The sequence below is a fragment of the Herpailurus yagouaroundi genome, unplaced genomic scaffold, assembly GCF_014898765.1.
Source record: "Herpailurus yagouaroundi ecotype Mexico unplaced genomic scaffold, PumYag 141, whole genome shotgun sequence".
Classification (NCBI taxonomy): Eukaryota; Metazoa; Chordata; class Mammalia; order Carnivora; family Felidae; genus Herpailurus; species Herpailurus yagouaroundi.
Genome location: NW_024412396.1, coordinates 3,321,482 through 3,335,230, shown reverse-complemented (window position 1 = coordinate 3,335,230; position 13,749 = coordinate 3,321,482). Strand labels below are relative to the sequence as shown.

Here is a 13,749-nt window from a genome sequence, read left to right as displayed (position 1 = left end):
CCAACCTGCTGTGTATGTTGAATAGCTATGCTTCATTTTTCTGGCTTTGTTGGGGAATGACAGATTTCATAGAAATTAATTTCCTCTGAGTTGGAATTTTACTGTCAGCACCAGTGCACTGTTGTTTTAATCATTAAATATCTAGTCTTTAAATTATAAAAATAACACATGTTCATGATTTTAAAAAGAGACAGGTTTTAAAGTGAAAAGTAAACAAGTGACTCTTCCCTATGCTTCTGCCTGCTCCCCATATAGCTCCTGGTCTTGTGTATCCTTCTAGAAGTTTCTATGCAGTTACGTATATTTTTCCCTTAAAAATGTTTCCCATGAATGGAATAACACTGTATATGCTGTCCTTCAAATTGCTTGCTTCTTTCCTTTCTCCCTTTTTCTACCTTTCTTTCATTTCTTAAAATACATTCTTAGAAAATGTTCTGAGTGGTACACAATAGATCTACTTTATTCTCTCTCTCCCTTTTAAAAATAGCTGTACAGTATTCCATTATGTGGATATTCCATAATTTATTTAGCCAGCCTCCTACTGATGAACATTTAAGTCACTTTCAGTCGTATGCTATTTCAAATAATATACAACCTTGGGTGTCTGTATTTTTTGTGTTTGGTGCAAATGCGTTTGCACCCTGGGTCAAATGTTTTAAATTGATGGCCAAGGTCAAATTACCTTAAAAATGGTTTGACCAGATCTGATGGATTTGTTTTTCTAAAGTGAGTTTGCCTGTTGTCTTACCTTCTTGCACATAGTATATAGAATGGTTTAAACCTTGGTTGATGGCATAAAACTCAGTAATTATGGCAATAGACCCTGGCCTAAGTGGCTGGGAGCCCATAGAGATTGGTGGGTCCTGCTGTGATAGTAAAAGGTAGAATTCAGTAGGCAGAGAGGGAAACACTAGGACTTGAGGTCCCTGGGTGGGGAAAAAACACATATTTTGGAACAATGCTGGGAGTGTCTGAACAGCAAACCCCCTCAGGCTTAAGGTTCCTCTTAAGAATGTAACAGGTCCCACTTACTCCCCCTCATGTTCCCATCAGGGCTTTGACAAAAGACCTGCTTAATACTAAGTAGGAGTAAAGCCTATGACCCACAAGGAACTGTATGGCCATAGACCACCCTTCATACAATGGAGTCGAGCCAACCAAGCACCTAGAGTTATCCAGTCAGTAAGGGTAGATAGAACCTGAGAAGAACCAAGGGGCCGGGGGGGGGGGGGGCGGTGGGCAACCAGAACCTTATAAAATAAGAACCCTCACCTGGAGTCCTCAGGCATTCGCTTTCGAATGTCTCCTCTCTGTAAAGAGAGCTTTCCTACTATTCTTCCTTTCTAATATTTCTCTAATAAACTTTTGCCTACTGCTTATTTTGTGTCCACCTCTTCATTTTTTGAAGTAGTGAGACAATGAATCCCGGATATTGAGGTAAAAAAATCCTGTAGCACTCCTGACCTGTGACTTGCAGACCTGAGGCATACTCAGTTCCGTCCATATTTGCCACTGAAGATGCCAGCCAGTGTTGCCAGATCTTAGGATTTTTTATTATTTAAAAAAAAAAAAAAATTTTTTTTAACGTTTATTTATTTTTGAGACAGTGAGAGACAAAGCATGAACAGGGGAGGGTCAGAGAGAGGGAGACACAGAATCTGGAACAGGCTCCAGGCTCTGAGCCATCAGCACAGAGCCCGATGCGGGGCTCGAACTCATGGACCGTGAGATCGTGACCTGAGCCGAAGTCGGCCGCTTAACCGACTGAGCCACCCAGGTGCCCCAGGATTTTTTAAACAGAAGGTAGAAATCTGGATTTTAATATGAACTGTTTGATTTTTGAATGTTGGCAACTAATTTACTTTTTTTTTTTTTTTAAAGGTAAAACAAAACAAAAACCCCCAAACTACAGCAATGAATGTATCTGTCTGTGCCAGAGACTGACTTGGTCTGTGCCTGTTTAAAAGCAATGTCTTGGGGTACCTGGCTGGTTCAGTTGGTAGAGCATATGACTCTTGATTTCAGGGTTGTAAGTTCAAGCCCCATGTTGGGTGTAGAGCTTACATTAAAGAAAAAAACTAAAAAAAAAGTATACATGCAATGGCTTATTAATTTTGTGAGATAATTGATTTATCTAGAATCTCATAACTCTATTGTATAGCTTATTCAATTTCTGGTTTTTCAGTTTTTGTCCCTGATGGCTCTGTATTTAGGCAATTGTTCATGAACGCCTTTTAGTTTCATTCATGCAGTCACTGTACAGATCCTTTTCAGGGACTCTGCAGCAGTGGGCAAAAGGTTCTTGTAAGACAGGAATTGGCTTCGTTTTTCCCTCATGCCCAGGATTGCTTTCTGCTGCTGTGTTTGGCAACAGGTGGTGGTGGTGGTCTCCAGTCTTATCAGCAAGTAGCAATTGGTTCTATCCTGGGCTTCAGGGCTCTCTGCAGCTGGTCACTTCTGGGAACTCCAGGATTATAGCTTTCCTGTGGTTTCCATGTAGGTGCTGAGATGCTGGCTTTGGGACAGGGACAAGATGGGGAATGCTACACTTCCCCAGATGTCTTATCCTTCATTCGTCATGATTCCTTTGTACCAAGAAATTCACTGGGGAATTGTGGGTAGTGCAAATTACAATATAAAAAAAAGGGACAGATCCTGCAAAAGGGATGCCTAATATGATTTGCTCTTGGGTCCCTTATGGGCACAATCAAATTCCTAGCTCTGTTTTCGAAATTGTTGTTTCCCCCTCTCCTCCCACAGAGACAGTCCCTGTGGCAGACACAGAGATGCGGAAGACAGCTCAGATCCTCTTTCTAGAAAGCACTCGTGCTGGCTCTTGGGAGCTTGATTAGCTGTCAGCCTTCAGCTGACAGTTAACACCTTCTTAGGCTGGCCCCAGACAATTCTGGGGTCCAGAAAAAGATCTTCCCATTTCTGCCTAACACGGGGCTCCTCTAACAGGCCATCTTTGCTTTAGAGCTTCCTGTTGGGCTGGCATTGCTGTCAGATCTGCATGAGGTCTAACAGCTCCTCCTCCTCCCCTTCTCCTTTCACATGTATTACTCCAACTCAACCCTTCTGACTCCTGACTCCAACCAGGCTTTGCTTTGCTGAGGTCTCACTGGCAGTCTCTTTTGTTACCAAAACCCAAGTTTGGCTGCTTGGCATTTGAAAGCCCATATTCTAGAGATAAGTGTTGGTTGGAAAGGAAAGGTTGCTTTATTTAGGAAGCGGGTAACCTGAGAAGATGGCAGACTAATGTCCAAAGACCATCTCCAAAGGGGGGTTTTTTTAAGGGGAAAGCTCCGGGAAGTGGTGAGAGTCCACAAGCAATGGTACAGCAGTTAATTATTCTTGATATGATCTCAAGCAGACTGGCTAGCATCAGGGAAGGCTAATTTCTAGTGTGGTCAAACTTGATCTTCTTAGAACATCTGGTTCCTTATTTCCTTAGAGTGAGTGTTCTGTTGAAATCTCTAAGAAGCTACAATTAGTCAAGCTATAAACTAGAGGGCACAGGTCAATGGGTTAAAGATAGATAGCCTTTAGGGCTGCTGAAAGCATAGTTTACATTGTCTTCAGAATCTTTCCAATGCAACAACAGTTGTTCTCCCAGAGGATCTGTCCTTGCCCTAGAATCAGAGCATCAGGGCACTCTGAAGCAAGTTTCCTGAAGCTATTAATTCCTGCCAGTTTGACTTTTCTGATGGGGGGGGGGCATTAGTAGAAACTTGCAGGGTGGGCTTTGACTGTCTCAAGCCAGTACAATAGTGCAAGTCCTGTTCTGGAGCTCCATGTGTTTTCTTGCCTCTCCTGAGATACTCCATTTTCCTGTGGGGAACTGAACACACACACACACACACACACACACACACACACACACACACACACAGAGCTTCCAAGAACCAACAGCAATTCTTAGGGATAATGCAGTCCGAGCTACATTTAGAAAGAGGACTGTGTCCCTAGAGGTGCCAGCTTGCCCTCTGGAGATTACATGGGACATTATTATGCAAAAGCAGTTTCAGTCCTTTTGCCCTGCTTTTTGAACTGTGTGAGAGGCCCATGGTATGACATGAATAAGCCCTGTCACAAGCCTTGCCAAGGGACAGAGCAGTGTACTTCTGAGGGCTTTCTCCTTATTGGACCAGATCAAATTCTTGAGCACAACTGTACTTCTTTTAATCTCTGCAAAGGAAATGGGGGTAGTTTAAGAATTTATTGTCCTTCCACCTCAAGCAAACCCTTGGGAATGAAGGGGATGGGTGTTTTTGTCCTTCCAGGTACATGTGCTCTACCCGCTCATTTTGAATGTCAGGACACAGGGACTGTTCTTACCTTTTGATATTTCATAAAAAAAACCCCAAGAATCATACACTACACATGTTCTGGACCTTGTTTTTTTTTTTTTTTTTAAACCTTTTGTTTTGAAGCAATTATAGACTCTAAAGTAGTATACAGTGTCTCCGTGTACACTTCCTTCAACTTCCCCCAATGATGACACCTTACAGAGGTGACATCTGTAATACAATATCAAGACCAGGACATTGACATTGATACAATACTGCTAACTAGGGCAAAGATCCTATACAGTGTTCATTTTTTATGTGCACTCATTTTTGCGTGTGTCAGTGTGTGTGTGAGTGTGTGCACATGCTCCTTAACTTGGTGTATTTTGGAGATCTTTGACTAGTGAGCAGTATAGATTTATTTCATTCTTGTTCCTTCTTTTATTATCTGGATGAACCGTCATTTGTCGGTCCCCTATTGACGTCTGCTTTACTTGTTTTTGGCTTTTCTCTAATACAGCTGATGATGCAATAGTGTCTTTGTCCACATAACTAGAAGAACTTGTACTAAGCCCAGGTAAATAGTTAAGTCATAAAGCAAAGGGTATGTGCCTTTGACATTTGATAGAAATTGGCAGTTGACCTCCAGAAAAGCTTGCCCTTCTCCGGTCTCAGGGAACCTTCCAAAAGGGCAATTCTTTGTGCAGGTGTCCATTTCATCACAACCTCACGGCACATAGTTTCACCAAACATTTTAATTTTTGCCAGTCTGGGTGAAAATAAATTTTTTTTTAAATTTACATTTCTTTATTAAGATGATTGAGTATATTTTCATATGTTTACAGGTATTTGTATTTCTTGTTTCATAAACAGCTTATTCATGTCCTTTGTCCACTTTTATTAGGTTGTTTACTTTGTTTTTTTATTTATTCTTATAAATTCTTTATGAAAGGAAGTTAACCATTTGACTGTGATGTGTTGCAAATATTTTTCTCAGTTTGACTTTTGAATTTATGTCTTTTAAAAAAAATTTTTTTTTTAACGTTTATTTATTTTTGAGACAGAGAGAGACAGAGCATGAACGGGGGAGGGGCAGCGAGAGAGGGAGACACAGAATCGGAAGCAGGCTCCAGGCTCTGAGCCATCAGCTCAGAGCCCAACGCAGGGCTCGAACTCACGGACCGCGAGATCGTGACCTGAGCTGAAGTCGGACGCTTAACCGACTGAGCCACCCAGGCACCCCTGAATTTATGTCTTTTTAAAAAAATGTTTATTTATTTTTGAGAGAGAGAGAGAGAGAGAGAGAGAGAGACAGAGAGGGTGCAAGCAGGGGAGGGGCAGAGGCAGAGGGAAACACAGAATACAAAGCAGGCTCCTGGCTCTGAGCTGTCAGCACAGAACCCAATGCGGGGCTCCAACCCACGAACCTTGACATCATGCTCTGAGCCAAAGTTGGACGCTTAACCGACTGAGCCACCCAGGTGCCCTAATGAATTTATGTCTTTTTAATGTCATTTAGATGTTTTAAATTTTTATGGAATCAACTCTATCTTTTCTCTGATGGCTTCTGAGTTTTATGTCGTTCTTAGAAAGGCCTTTCTTACTCTAACAGTATTAAAAATTCACTCATGTTTTCATGTAGTTATTCAGTATTTGTGTGTGTGCACGCTCGTGTGTGTATTTGGGCCATATGGGGGCGCCTGGGTGGCTCAGTCGGTTAAGCGTCTGACTTCAGCTCAGGTCATGATCTTGCAGCTTATGGGTTGGAGCCCTGCATTGGGCTCTGCTGTGACAGCTCAGAGCCTGAAGCCTGTTTCAAATTCTGTGTCTCCCTTACTCTCTGCCCCTTCCCTGCCCGCACTCTGTCTCTGTCTCTGTCTCTCTCTCTCTCTCTCAAAAATAAATAAACATCAGTAAAAAAATTTAAATCTTTGGGCCATATGATATTTGCTCTTGTATGAGAAATGAGATGGACGTCCAGGTTAACTTTGTGGAAAAAAGTTTTCCCCAGTGGTTAGCCAGTTATCTCAGCATTGTTGGAGATATTCCCCCATGCCTTGATTTCTTTATTATTCCCATATGTTTTTGAGCCTATTTCTGGATTCTGTTTCATTCCATTGATTTGTCTATCTGCTCTCAAGTCGGGATTTTAATAGCTATTGCAGAGAGGAAAAAAGAAAGTGGAAAAAGTACCATCAAATAATTTCAAGTAGAATGGCATGGCAGTTCAGAGGAGGGAGAAGGTATTTTTAGTTCGGGTGGTCTGGAAAAGCTTTATGAAAGAGAGACATTTAAGACGGAGGTTAAATGAGCTTCTTTAGTCAAAGGAAATAAAAAAACAAAGACTTGGAGGGAGGAGGTGGTGAATATTTGTGCCGATGCCTGTTGTATCTCTGCAAAGGAGCCCATACTCCACCACTTGGGAGTTTATGCATGCATGTCTTGAATACAGTCAAGAGCATAAATAAATTTTTGTACTACTTATTTAAATCATTTTGAGGATATGTTTATTAACCATAATAGCTACAAGTTGAGCACCTACTATTTGCTAGGAATATCTGTGTTAATTCTGATTCTCACCACGATAAGCAAGATTGTTATTATTATTCTCTTTTAGCAATGAGGAAAAGCCTCACTCAGGTTAAATAACAGATCATAAATGGCTGCACTGAGATTCAAATCATAGCCAGCAAATAAAAAACCAGTCACACCTACGAGAAACTAGAATAGAAAATATAGCTCTGCCCACATCACCTGGGATCCCTTTGCTTCTGTGCACAGCAGGTGAATTCCAGTGTGAGCTCATTCCCCAAAGCCAGCATATTATTGGAAGGTACAGGAGAGCCAGAGGGGCCTAAGAATTTGTGTCCCTTCCCTCCCTCCACAGCCCTTAACCAATGACTGATGGGGATGAGATACACATACTCTAGATCTTGTCCTCTCTCTGGGATGCTTTTGAGGTGTGACCCACAGTGCCCCCCAAGCCCTCTGTGGGAATGAGTGTAAATTACCCTCTGTGTGACTTGGCTTGATATTGCACCTTATGTAGCCCAACTTCCTCATTTATTCTAACCTTTTCCTGAAAATACTTCTTGTCTTCTTCTTTTTTTAAATGTTCATTTATTTGTTTTTGAAATGGAGAGAGGATGAGAAGGAGAGGGGCAGAGAGAGGGGGGAGACAGAGAGTCCCAAGCAGGCTGCACGCTGTCAGCACAGAGCCTGATAAACATGAGATCATGACCTGGAGATCATGACCTGAGATGAAATCAAGAGTCGGGTGCTTAACCGACTGAGCCACCCAGGCACCCCGCCCTGGAAATATTTCTTAATAAATCTTTTTCACATGTATCTTTCTCCAAGGCAGTATTGTTCCAAGAAAACTTTTAGTGATATAGAGGTGTGTGTGTGTGTGTGTATGTGTCTTTGTGTGTGTGTGTGTCTTTGTGTGTGTCTGTGTGTCTGTGTGTCTGTGTATTGGGTTGCCATTTAACTTACATTTCTTACTGGGGAGGGAGGCAAAAAGCTTGAAAGCCACTGTCCTATACCACATTAAACTGTCTCTATTTGTGTAGAATTCACTGAACTGGAAAGTTTCCTGGGTGCTCCAATCACAACTGCAGATAATTTTCCAGGTCTTACTGCCTATTTGAGTACAGTGACTTAAAATACATTGAATAAAAATGTATTAGTCATGGGTCTAGAGAACACCATCAACTTTGATACAATTGACTAGGCTGTTCTTTGAACTTCTTTGGGCCATCAAGCCTGCCGAACAGCTTTCAAAGTCCAGGTTTCCCTTTGCTAAGGTTGATAAATGTGGTATAAAGGTCATGATGTTTGATTGTTAATTTTCTGCTAGCAGGAATAGGAAGACCAAGTTTGCCTTGTAACAGAGCCAGACAGTATACCTGACCATACGGTGGGATAGTCAGCCCAGAGCTCTGGCCCTAAGCCTGGCTTTGGTGGAGAGAGGTGGGGTGTACAAAATTGCTCTGCATTTACCCCCCAAGACAGTGCAGTTAAAGGAAAGGAAGATAACATATCACAATACTCACTAACAGCCAATGAGACCTAGCAAAGAGATCAGGCAAGTTTCTGCTGGTCTTATCAGTAGCGATCCCAGGGTAGACGTGGCTTCCAGAATCCACTGGAGGGAGGCCATGAGTGGAGAGAAGGAAGCACCAACTCCCAAAGTATAGCAGACATGAAATCTGGAAGGCAGTGCAAAAAAAGAGCAAGAAACCCACCTTCCCAGAAAAGCCTCAGGAGCCCTGCCATGATGGTGTCAATTGAAGACCTTTATTTGTTAGTACATGATATAAGATTGGTTCCATATTTAGAAAAGAACTAACATGTGTTGAAAATTCAATGGAATGATTAAGAAAAAAGGAAAGAGATCTCAGCTTATCAAGTTTTGGATGAAGATGGCCATGAGTTAAGAATTTATAGGGTCTCTGGTTATTGTCCCAGGGAAGAGCCATGCTTTCTGGTAGATGTGGCCATTCTGGTCACCGCAAAGGTGTGCTGCAGTGTGGGAGGTGGGTGCTTATTAGCACCATCAAGGTCTGGTTGAAGGATCCTTCACTACCAGCCAACTCCCTTCCAGCTGATTACATATTCATTCCATTGCTTTCCGATTCTTACTCCAGGTAGGAGGTGTGGATCATAGATGATACCTTTTCTCATTACTGGGAGGTAATGTTCCCCACCGAAACCTAGTCCATTGGCTTTTGAGACTAAATCAATTTCATGTGAGTTTGAGTTGTGAGAGTCAGTATCATATTCCCCCACAAGTTTTAGAAAAGAACTAAGATGTTGACTATCCAAGTTCCAGGCTGCTTGGTCTGAGAGCCACACCAGGGGTCAGGACCCTGAGAGTCCCAGCCTGAAATATGCAGTCAGATCTCATAGGTTCCCAGACCATAGAAGAGCATCAGACCCCTGCCCAGCTGACCTGAAAACCTGGGGGCAGGCATTACAAGCTGGTTCCTGACTGTTGGTAAGACTCTAGAATTCAGCCATAAGAGGACATTCACATGGCAGGTGGGGTGAGAGAGAGCTTTGGCCCGAGGGAGCTGAGCAGGGGTGGAATTGGAGGTGTGTTGGGCGAGGGTCAGTTTGGTCTTCAGTTTCTGTCTTGACCACTGTTTCTGGAAAATTAAGTGACAAAGAAGCTTTTGGGCTCTGTCTCCAGGGGAAGCTGTGCTCAATTCCAGTGGTGACGACAGGCTCCCTAGCTCAGGGGTTCTATTTCTGTCTGACATTCAGGGTGGGGTGCGGTGGCTCCTATGAGGCATGGTGGGGCGGGATGTGGGGGGCTCCTTGGCTCATAGTGCACAAGTATTAAATATTTTAAGCTTTATAATATTCATACAGTACTTTCACATAAACCTCATACCGTAATTGTTGCAAAGATACACAATTTTTTCCCCAAAGCAGATTCTAATTAATCAACAGTATGCTGATTAAGCATCTGCAGGAGAAGCATTGTGCTAAATGCTGTAGGATATTAAAGATTTACAGCATGAACTTAGTTCTTGCACTCAAGGAATTTACAATCTAACTGAGGAGCTACGACAGGTCAATGAAACATCCAGAAAACAACCGCCGAAAAAAAGAGCTAAACTAAGTGTTATTTATCTGCACCTCTTCCTACCCTTCCATTGAGTCTCCCCACAGGGAAGCTGTCCCCTGCCCCAGGGGGTGGGACTCTGGAGGCTCTAGGCACATAACACAAGCCTTCCTCTTGTGCCCCACCCGCTCCTCAGTCCACCTGTCTTTGTCCCCTCCCTTTCCATAAGGCTCTGTGGGGGTGGCTGGGAGTAGGGGTTCGTATGGAGAGATCTCCAGAAAATGGACCCTGCAAAGGTGAATGGGTCGGACAAAAATAGGTCTCATGTTTTTTATCATTTTCTGTTAAAATTGAATGAGTTTGGTTCGTTGGACGGGTCAGGCATACCTTATTAAATTGATGAGCATCTGTGAAGTCTCACACATGCCGAAGGAAGATAAAAGGCCATCAGGAGATCAGGGTGTGGACGTCTTGGGGGCTTCTTTGGTTGCTTTTCCAGGTTCTGACACTCTGTCTTTATACCCATATTCTTAAAATAAACATTCCTCCCAGACTAGTGCTAATGCTGTGAGTGTCATCATTTGGGTGTGGTCCTTTGAACAAGGCAGGTTCAAGAGAGTGACAGAAGTATTACTGGAACCAGCTTCTGCTATTGTGCTGGCCTTTCTCAACAGGGGCTCCAGAAGAGAATCGAGGCCTGTAGCATAGTATTTGAAGGATTATTTTCTCAGTTCTCTCAAGGATGGTATATAGCTAGTACCAGTCTAGAAGCAAAAGAGATACAAGTTAATTTATTACATACAATCGTTGTCCTAGGGCATTAGGACTTAGGTTTCTCATGGAGACCAGGGTCTCAAGCAACACCTGAGCTCCTTCCTTTTCTTGGCCTGACTCTGTTACCATAAGTGACCCATAATGACTTCTTGAGTCATGAGTTTTGACGATGTAGACCATAAATAATTGGAGTTCAAAGGTGAGACCAGAGCCCTGTGGGTAGTATTATGTTGAGTTATAATGTTATTAGCTGTACTAAGGTCTAATATGAACCTAGATTAGGCAGTGAGCTTGGAAAGAGAAGACTCTTCAAACATGCTCTCTCCCTCCTTCTGTATCAGGGAGTTCTGCAAGGCAGGGTGGCTTGGAATGGCCGTACATTTGAGTAATGACTCTTCTCTGTAGTATGGAATTGGAAAACCTCCATTGCAAGAAAAAGCATACTTTAGATCTTATAAACAGTGATTTAAATAACAAAGGTGAAGGAAGTATGTCTGCCCCATCTGATATACAAGAGATCTTCTGATTTGGCAAGGGGAGTCAAGGTATTGAGTGAGTCTGGAATGTGTCAGAATTGATGGGGTAGAGAGAGAAGGTAAGGGTGCCTTGAGCTCAACAAGATAAGCATAGGAACCTGTCAGTACAGAAGAGCACAGGAGCCACTGGTTCGCCTGTCCTCACTCTCACCATGTAGGGCTGGGTTGGGAGGATGCCTAGGAAATACTATCATGCTGGAGTTTAAATGTTCGGGAAAGCATTTTCTCTGATGCAGGCTTGGCCTGTACATTGTCTGACTCCCGTGTTTTGGAGGTTGCCAGGGGACAATACATTCCTTTGAGATTCTGGTTTCTACCCTTAATGGACCAGGCAGAGCCTAGTTTTCTTGGGCCCCTGCAGGCTGTGAGAATAACTGCATTCCTGCTTGAAACCCCCAGCTTCCCTCTTTGGCTAGAGACCCTTCCTTTCTTCCTGGCTGGATCCGGGGAGGCTGAGAAGTAGCATTCAAACTTGCCATGCTGCAACCGTAGCTTGTAGGACTGCATCTCTGTGTAAAGATTCACTTAGAGTTTCTAGTGTGGAGCTACAAAATGTATCCTTATTTTAGATCAGGTCTCTTTGCTGTATGTTCTTATGTACTTCCCTTTTGAAATACTTACACTAAGATTGTTTATTTAAACTGGTTTTCTGCTGTAGACTATGAGCAGCATGAGATCAGGAACTGAGCCTATCTTGCTCACTGCTGTATCCCTATTACCAAGTACAACAGATTCCTCCTGGACACTTCAAAGAGGGGACTTAAAATGGAATTGAGGGGTGCCTGGGTGGCTCAGTCCACTTTGGCTCAGCTCATGATTTCACGGTTCATGAGTTTGAGCCCTGTGTTGGGCTCTGTGCTGACCGCATGGGGCCTGCTTGGGGTTCTCTGTCCCCCTCTTTCTGCCTCTCCCCTGCTCTCTCTCAAAATAAGTAAATAAACATTAAAAAAAAACCAAAACAAACCAGGGAGTTGATTACATGTAATGGACAGAGGTGAGAAGCTGAATGGGCTGGAGAAATAATCAGGTATTAGTGCCAGCAGAAAGCTGCTGCTACCATGGAGACTCGAAGGACACAGGAGAGGGATGGTGTCACTAGAATCAGAAACAGGCTGTGCCATGGTGAGGACTGCCAAGGACCCTGATGGGAGAAGCTGTGTGGTGAAGAGCTGGGCCCATTGCAGGAAAATGATACTCAAGGTACAGAGGGATGGGAAAAATAACCTGGCTTCTCCTGCTTCCCAATGTCCAACCTGTTACTGTTGCCTTCCATGGGCCATTCTAACTGGAAGGCAATTGGAGAGGGTAAAGAGGGAACAGGATTTGCAGGAGAAGGGCAGGGAAGAGAACTGAGAGCAAATAGGCAATGACTGGCACAATATGAAGTAACAAATACTCGTTGCTTACATGAATGAATAGGCATGGGTGCCTGGGTGGCTCAGTCGTTTGAGAGTCTGACTTTGGTTCAGGTCATGATCTTGTGGTTTGTGAGTTGGAGTCCCGTATCAGGCTCTGTGCTGACAGCTCAGGGCCTGGAGCCTGCTTCAGGTTCAGTGTGTTCTTCTCTCCCTGCCCCTCCCCTGCTTGTGCTCCATCTCTCTCTGTCTCAAAAACAAATAAAAAAATTTTTAATAGAAAAAATGAATGAATAGGCAAAGAGACATGCATTAAGTATTGGCTGATCAATATTTAAGGGAGCCACACCCTCCCATTCACAACCTGTCAAAACTATCCCACCCCTCACTTTTCTGCCACTAGCTGCTACAGATGTCTTCTTGAGCCGCAAGTTTGGACAGTGTAAGCTAAGGGTAACTGAAGTTCAAAGGATAGCCAAGAGCTCTAGTTCATTCTGAATTGCCTGAATTAAAAAAATGTTCTTCTGCAGGGATTACCCAAAATACTAGTAAAGATGTAGGCTGTTTAACATTACCCAGTTTGAAATCCAGCCTAGTTTTCTTGAGCCTCAAATCTAGCAGCTACAGGGATAGCTGCCTCAAAATGACACAGGTCACCATTTCTGAGGCAAAGACCTAGCCTGTCCCTTACAGGTAGGTGCGTGGTTAGGGTTTCAGGTCAATGGGGCTGAGAGGCTTTCTTCTCAGTTGGGCTCCTGTATGTACCCTTTTGGAGACATGGAAGGCTGCTATTCTACAGTGTTTCCACTAGAGGGCCACAGGGCCTCCCCTCAGAGTCCAGACTGGGTGGAGACTTGGTACCTCACCCATATTCCATGGGGGCGCTGCTATGTGGGGTCTAGACTTAGGCACCTCATGTGTTGGAGCTGATCTGGAGTAGCAGAGCTGCCATGATTCAGAGATAGGAATTTCCTATTCAGTTTCCTCACTGTCCCTTTTGCTGGTTCATTTTACATTTAATAACAGTTGATTTAAAACATTTACAAATGAAGAAATCAAAGTAGGAAGTGTGTGTGTGTGTGTGTGTGTGTGTGTGTGTGTACACTCCTGTGCATGTTCATAAATACATGTGGCTATTTTGAATTTTTTTTAATCATTTATTTATTTTCAAGAGACAGAGACAGAGTGCCAGTGGAGGAGGAGCAGAGAGAGAGGGAGACAGA

General features: G+C 43.3%; 1 long non-coding RNA gene across 1 annotated transcript in view; it reads left to right on the top strand.

Annotated features, from left to right (window-relative positions):
- Nucleotides 1-13,749, top strand: part of LOC121031544 (uncharacterized) — an 18,173-nt gene extending 4,424 nt beyond the window's left edge. Inside the window, exon 3 of the long non-coding RNA XR_005790774.1 lies at nucleotides 13,699-13,749. This is a non-coding gene — a long non-coding RNA (uncharacterized LOC121031544). The remainder of the gene's footprint in view (nucleotides 1-13,698) is intronic.